This window comes from Salvelinus sp. IW2-2015, linkage group LG20 (assembly GCF_002910315.2).
Source record: "Salvelinus sp. IW2-2015 linkage group LG20, ASM291031v2, whole genome shotgun sequence".
NCBI classification, from domain to species: Eukaryota; Metazoa; Chordata; class Actinopteri; order Salmoniformes; family Salmonidae; genus Salvelinus; species Salvelinus sp. IW2-2015.
This window is the reverse complement of record NC_036860.1, coordinates 670,658-678,641: the sequence shown is the minus strand read 5'-3', so window position 1 is coordinate 678,641 and position 7,984 is coordinate 670,658. Positions and strand designations below refer to the sequence as shown.

The following is a 7,984-nucleotide window of genomic DNA, read 5'->3' as shown; positions in this document are numbered from 1 at the left end:
ACACAGTGGCCGCCATCATTCTTATAAATGGAAAAGTAGGAAGTTGAAACCACCAAGGATTCTCCTACTTCCGGCGCGACGAGATGGCCGCCATCGCTTCGCGTTCCAGGAACTATGCAGTTATTTTGTTTTTTTACAGTGTTATTTCTTACATTGGTACCAGTATACTGATACAGTATAATCAGACAATCAGTATATCAGTAAAAGGCACACACACATGAGAAAGTCTGTTTGGACGTTTGCCGAAAAGGACCTAAGACTCTCAGATACAAAAAACAAGATTACTCTGGGTCTTGATGAAACCAAGATTGAACTCTCTTGGTCGTGTAATGCAAGCGTCAGGTTGCTGAGGAAACCTGGCGACCATGCCTAGGTGAAGCATGGTATCGAGTGCGTAGATCATGTGTGTTGACTATTTCTTCTCACTAGCGGCAGGGACGGTAGGACTAGTAGGATCGAGGGAAAGATGAACGGAGCGAAAGTACAAGAGAGTATATGATTATGATGGAAAACCTGCTCAAGAGCCCAGGACCTCAACTGACGGCAGAACGTTTCCCTTCCAACCACGAAACAACCCTAGCAGTACACAGGGAACACATACATAGAAGTGGCTTCTGTTGGGAAAAGTCTCTGAATGTCCTTGAATTGGCCCAGCAGAGCCCGGATTTGAACCCGATCGAACAACTCTGAAGAAATCCTGAAAATTAGCTGGTGCAGCGACGCTCCCATCCAACTGACAGATCTTGGATAGGATCTGCAGAGAAGATGGGAGAAACTCCACAAATACAGGTGTGCCAAGATTGTAGTGTCATACCAGGCGCTTGAGGCTGTAATCGCTCCAAAGGTGCTTCAACAAAGTACTGAGTAAAGGTTCTGAATCTTATTTAAATGTGATATTTCAGTTTTAATTTTAAAATGCATTTGCAAACTTTCTAAAATCCTGTTTTTGCTTCGTCATTATAGGGGTGTTGTGCAGATGTCATGGGAAAACCTCCCAATTTAATCAATTTGAATATTCCAGTAAATTCAGGAAGTAAACTGAATATTCCAATTCTCTTCTATGGTTTTCAATGAGGAAAATATGCGATTGTGTTTACCTTCTCGATGACTGGAATTGAGAATGATATACCCTCGCATGTTTTACTACAAAGCTGTCAACGTCATCACTTAGTCAATCATTATTATAATGCATATCGTCCTACAGATGTGCTTGTTCAATCAGAGTACATTTTCAATATGAATAAAAGAATTAAACAAATAAAATGTATTTTGCACCACCATGAAGTAACTACTTCAACACTGTGAACAATCTGGTTGATTCTCTGCTCAACAACACTGACGGTTGATCTTGTACACTACGTGACTTTGCTGTGTGTCCAGGCTGTCACTTCTGTCATAGCTACTAACACCATGCTGCACCTTTGTCCGTATGAGAGACTGGATGACGCTTCCTGCTCCCTCTCCATAGTGACAACACTGATTGCTCAAGCATGGTTTTTCTGGTTATGAAAGAAAGTGTGGCGGTCAATGAGCCACTCCCATTGTGTGAAGCAGTGTAGTCTTTGTGGCAGTATCAGACACCAGACTGCAGTAGAAAGACCGTTCCCACATGCTTCCTCCCAATCATTGTGCTCGGACACTCCCCACCTGACCACAGGACCACACTGCTGTTCGATCTGTCGAATTGGCTCTTATCCTCAACATTTTCCCCTCTGAGTCATCTTCACTTCTGACTCTTCATTCCTGTACAATTCCTTCATCACCGCGCCCTGGAGTCCTCTTCACGGTACGTAATCTTTTCATTCCTACAACCTTATCACCGAGTCCTGAATGTTCTTCACTGTTCTGATCTTCATTCCTACAACCTTCATCTACCGCCCCTGGATCTCTTCACTGTCTGATCTTTCATCCTACAGGATCTCCATCATCACCGCCCTGGAGTCTCTTCACTGTACTGATCTTCATGTGCTCTATCAACCTCATTGCACCGCCTCTCTCGAGTCTCTTCAGCCGCTCTGCATCTCTGGAGTTTCCTACAGCTATTCATTCCGTCCCTAGTCTCTTCACCGTGTGATCTGTGCAAGTATCCCTCAACCGTCCTTATCACTCTACACCTCCTGGAGTCTCTTCACTGATCTGATCTTTCATTCCTACATGCGCTTCATTCACCGTCCCTGGTAGTCTCTTCACTATTGATCTTCAGCCTACAGCCTTCATCCACCGCCCCTGGAGTCTTCTTCTACTGTCTGATTTTCATTCCTACAGCCTTATCTCCGTCCCCGGAGTCTCTCTCACTGTCTGTCTTCATCTTCCTACAGCCCTTCATTCACCGCCCCTGAGTCTCTTCACTGTCTGATCTTTCATCTAACAGCCTTTCATCACCGCCCCTGGAGTCTCTTTTACTGTCTGATCTTCATTCCTACAGCCTTCATTCACTTGCCCTTTAAGTCTCATCACTGGATGACCTTCATGTACCATCCCCTGGATTCGTCACAGAGTAAGTAAGCTAGTTTAAGAAACCGTCCCATTTCGTTACTTGCATTATCTTTTTTTAGGAGGATATCATGTTCGTGGACCTTATCCTGACTATTTCCCTGAATCAATTTATTCTTAAATGACTTTAGGAAGTAAGGATAAGTTAGGTAGAAACCGAGCTCAAAGTTTCTACGAGAGGGATTAAATATATATACAGAGTTAGGTTTTACAAGTTATATTGTGGGAGTGTGTGTCATACATATGACTTGTATATGAATAGAAGTATGATTACAAGGCAAAACAGATGGAAGAAGGTAACGTTAAAAGAAGAAAGTCTCCTGATGGATGTTTGAAGTTCTCTATTTTAACTGTCAAATGAAATAGAATAAATAATAGAAAGTGTACAGAGTAGTTTATGAATAGGATGCCTTGAGCTAGAATACAGTGGTAGTACTGGCGTGTGTCAGAGGCATCAGCTACGAGTGACTAAATGTTCAGGGGCAGATAGGTACTGTGACGGAGGCTGGCTAGAGGTGACTATTAACATCTGATGTACCTGGAGATAGACCACACATTAACCACACATATAAGTATTTGGTGGTAGCATCATGTTATGGTATATGGTTGTCACCGGAGGGACTGGGAGTTGTCAGGATCAAAAGAACATATATGAAAGGAGCAAAGTGTAGACTTTGTATAGTCACGTGTAAGCGCTTTAACTGTGGAGGGACCTCATAAATGGATATCAGCGCAACTCAGTGACAACCACAGAACACAGACTATGTATAGTTTACCGACAAATATCTTAGCATCTTGTCTATTGCAGGACTTTGAATTGTGGTACATCTACCTCGCATAACGCGACTTGCTCATTGTAGTTAATTGAACTATTATCATACTTGGACTGTACAGCTATCTACTGGCTAGCTATTCAACTTAATTGTGAGAGTTGAACAGTTCATCATTTGACTGTAAGCCTTACCCATAGAGTGTAACACCACCGATTCACAATGTCCGTTTCATGCACAGCTGTTCTGAGTTTATTAGCTGTTATGACTTTTACGGAACATAAAAACTTTGGATGAAGCGTGTTTAAATTAGTGATATGCTATAGCAGCACAGCTAATCTGGCTACCGTAACCTATGGTTATGAACTTCTGTACGAGCTCAACTGGTCCTGATACTATTGTGTAGTTGAACATTCATATTGGACTGTAGCCAGCGAGCTAACTGGTTACGCGATAACCTACTTGTGTCTGTATTGAACATTCATTTGGACTGTAGCCAAGCCGAGGCTAACTGGCTAGCGATCAACTTTATTGTGTGTATTGTAGCATCTTCATATCTGAGTGTGAGCAGCTCGAGGCTAACTGGCTTGAACCGATCAACTTATCTTGGTGTTTGCAACATTCATATTGGAGTACCTGTTAGTAGACAGCTCAGCCAACTCTACTCGACGTCAATAGCTGTGTGTGTTGGTAAGTTATTGTGAACGCTAATTCAAATTGGTGAGAAATAGAAGGTGATTCTTCCCCGGTTTCTTGATGTTCAAAACAATTAAGAAACATGTTTCACCTAGCGTGTAGCTGTGAAATATACATATCAAAAGTGACTTGGTTTCCATTATTAAGAATCTGAGCAATTGTAGTGTACATTATTTAATTAACCTATTCATTCAAGATCCGCCCCCCAGTAACTACTTTAAGCGTACCACCTTTCCTTAGGCCTCCTTGTATGATATAACATCTCGAGAGTCGAACCTAACTGACATGAGAACAATGGGCAAATGTATACTATCAGAGGTGTATTATGCATAGATAGAAACTACTCAACATCTCTAAATATCATACTGAATTATCAGAGGGTGTATCTATGACACATCAATAGAACGTCACTCCAGACCATTCTCCACCAAATAACACTTGATTATCAGAGGGATCGTCATCATCGATCTGACTATCAGAATCATTCATAGATAACACCGCTACTTCGACGAAATAACGATACTGCCTAAAATATCATAGTGATCTTATAGAGTGGATGTATTGGACATCAATATGCACGTACTCAATGAGCATTCTAAGTATCACTATGATTATCAGAGGGTGTTATTATGACAGTAATATGGACTTTCAATACGATACAGGGGGATTTACATGTAGACACGACATTCCAAATATCATATGAGGGGTGTATTTGAATCATATAAACTACTCAGACATTCTAAATATTCACTTGATTATCAGAGGGATGATTATACATCATTATAGAACTACTTCAGACATTCCAAATCATGGGCTTCATCCATATCATGTAAGTGGTGGTGATATTGATCCAACATTTCAAAAAGAGACCGGGCGAAGTGAATATCAGGAAATCGCTGTGACTAAGTTTTTAAATCCGACAGACGATTTTGCTACTTTCGGTGTTGACATTGTGTGTGTTGTTCTTTTTCTGTGTCAGTAAAAATTCTATAGGCGATATAATGGTCGTGGTGGAAATCTCGTTAATTGCTGCAATATTATTATAATAAACACGTTACTTAATCTGACATCTATGATATATGGTTGTTGAGTACCTCCACTATGATTAATCCATTGTTGTGTCCCCATAGTCTATTCCATGGTTCAAGCTACAGTATGAATTAGTTATGACTTCACAGTGGTATGTGCTGAATAAGTATCAATGGTGAGAGCTTGATGCTGCCATTCCAATACATGTGATGGTCTTCTTCTGTGTGACATGCCTGATTGAATGGCTTGAGGTTCCATTGTGACAAATAAAATATAATCTCATCATGCTGATAAACGTTTACTTCAACCAGTGGGAGGCTTGTAAATGCCCTCAGGAAAGGTGAAAAGGAACTCTTCATTGAGACAATAATCAGCAATAGGTTGAGGTGATGGAATTATAATAAGGATCTGCTGGATCCAAGTCAAACCAAGATTCTTTATTTCTGAGCTCAGAGAGAATACGAGTTACACCGCGCAGTGTAGACAGTCTGAATTCCTGAAGCATTGGGTGATGAGCACATATCTTTATAGTTCCTGTTCCTGAGGAGGACTTTATTCATACAAGGACACAGGTGCAGCTGTTTGCAACACAGAATGATACTCCCAGGGAACAGGAGATTATAATAGGACAGTTTCACAAGGTTAGTCACATACTCAGTTATGTGGACACCATACAATTAACGTTTTCCATTACAGAGTCTGAACATTTTCATGTCATTAAATCATCAGTGGGCACAAATGCAAATGTAACAATGGAACAAATGCATCACATCCAAATATCACTTATTATCTGTAGTGCTGGAGGAATGACACCCAGATAAACACAGAGTTTAAAAAAGACCATTTAAAACAAGGAACCTGATCTTCTTTATATTCAAACTGACAGACTCCATATTAAATTCATGTTTTCTAATAAAAAGTATACTTTGTACCATTTCATTTCATACGGTAAAAACAAGTAAACACATTATCAGTCAACAATATAAGACAATGAGAGCACAATGAGAGCACTGTGTATGTTCTCTGATGAATTTTAAGTCAATGAGATGTGAAATATCAATTTACAAGTAATTCTTCTCTTCTGTGTGGATTCTCTCATGACGTTTAAATGACTGTGATGAGTAATATGTTTTCCCAGTCTGAGCATTTTGTAAGCCTTCTCCTCTGTGTGTAGTCTGTTTTTTAAGGCTTCCTAATTTGTTAAAATGCTTTGAACACTGGGAGCAGTGGTAAGGCTTCTCGACTGTGTGCATTCACTTATGTGTTTTCAGTTGACATAAGTGGGAAAAACTCTTTCCACACTGGTAACAGTGGTACAGCTTTTCTCCTGTAGGTATTCTCTCATGTATTCTCAGAGTCCCTAACATTGTAAACCACTTTCCAAACTGGGAGCAATGGTAGGACATCTCCCCTGTGTGTATTCTCTCATGTGTTTTCAGGTCCCTTAACTGGTTACAACCCTTTCCACACTGGGAGCAGTGGTAAGGCTTCACCCCTGTGTGTATTTTCAGGGGTTGGTTTGGGTGTCCTTTCTGGTTAAAACTCTTTCCAGGCCCTCTACTCTTTTCTATTTGTGACCATACAGTTTTTAAATTCCTCATCAATCCACGGAGCCTTAACAGTTCTAACAATCAGTTTCTTAACAGGTACAGGTTTATTGGAAGAAACAATTTCATATAGTGAAAACAGGTAAACACATTATCAGTCAACAGGAGCACTGTGTATGTTCTCTGATGAATTTTAAGTCAATGTGATGTGAAATATCAGTATACACACTAAGAGAAGTAATTTCTCCTGTGTGGATTCTCTAATGACGTTTAAATGACTGCTATGAGTAATATATATTCCCAAAGTCTGGGCTTTTGTAAGCATTCTCCGCTCTGTGTGCAGTCTAATGTGTTCTTTCAGGCTTCCTAAATGGGCAAAAGCTTTGCACCCTGGGAGGAGTGGTAAGGCTTCTCCCCTGTGTGTATTCTCTCATGTTGTTTCAGCTCCCCTGACTGCTTGAAACACTGTCCACACTGGGAGCAGTGGTAAGGCTTCTCCCCTGTGTGTATTCTCTCATGAGCTTTAAGATTTCCTAAAAACTTTAAAACTCTTTTCCCACTGGGAGCAGTGGTAAGGCTTCTCCCCTGTGTGTATTCTCTCGTGCGTTTCAGCTCCTGACTGGCTAAAACACTTTCCACACTGGGAGCAGTGGTAAGGCTTCTCCCCTGTGTGTATTCTCTCATGCGTTTCAGATGCCCTGGCTGTTTGAAACACTTTCCACACTGGGAGCAGTGGTAAGGCTTCTCCTGTGTGTATTCTCTCATGTGTTTCAGCTGTGACTGGTTAAAACTTTCACCTGGGAGCAGTGGTAAGGCTTCTCCCTTGTGTGTATTTTCTCATGTTGTTTGTCAGGTCCCATAAACGTTACAACCCTTTCTACAGTGGAGCACTGGTTCGTCTTGCTGGTTTGGACGTCCTGGCTCTGGTTCTCTGAGTCGGGTCTTCTCCTGCCAAAGACACTGGTGTTAATCTTTAAATAGAGGACCCGAATGAAACTCCACATGATAAAACAACTTGCTACGAGGGGAAATTCCTAAATAGATCTCTCAATAATGAGGCCAGTTTTAACAACATATAGTGTGATTTTAAAAACAAATGTAGAGCTTCCTGGCAATTATGCTATGTTTACATTATTTATTTATTACTCTGTTTTTACAAGTCAAGAACACAACAAACTAGACAGTTCTAGGACGACACAGCACGTCGCTAGATTTCCAATGCGAGCAGGTGGTTCTAAATATATAACTTCATAGCTGTTATGATACAGAATGGTGACTACACACTTCCTTAAACTAAATAATCTAAAGAAGTAATTTTGTGATTGGAAGTCAAAATTGTTTTTACGTCGAAGATACAAAGCACAAGATACAAAGCACTTGAACTTTGTAAGCATTTATATTTGGGCTGCATTTCTAAGGCTGGTAATCTCTAATGAACTTATGCATCAG

At 40.6% G+C, this 7,984-nt stretch overlaps 1 long non-coding RNA gene across 1 annotated transcript; it reads right to left on the bottom strand.

Annotated features, from left to right (window-relative positions):
• Window positions 1–5,906: 5,906 nt before the first annotated feature.
• LOC139022698 (uncharacterized) lies at window positions 5,907–7,415 on the bottom strand. Its single transcript, XR_011473753.1, has 2 exons — window positions 7,333–7,415; window positions 5,907–7,258 (listed from the first exon to the last, which is right to left on the bottom strand). It is a non-coding gene; the product is annotated as an uncharacterized lncRNA (long non-coding RNA).
• Window positions 7,416–7,984: the final 569 nt, after the last annotated feature.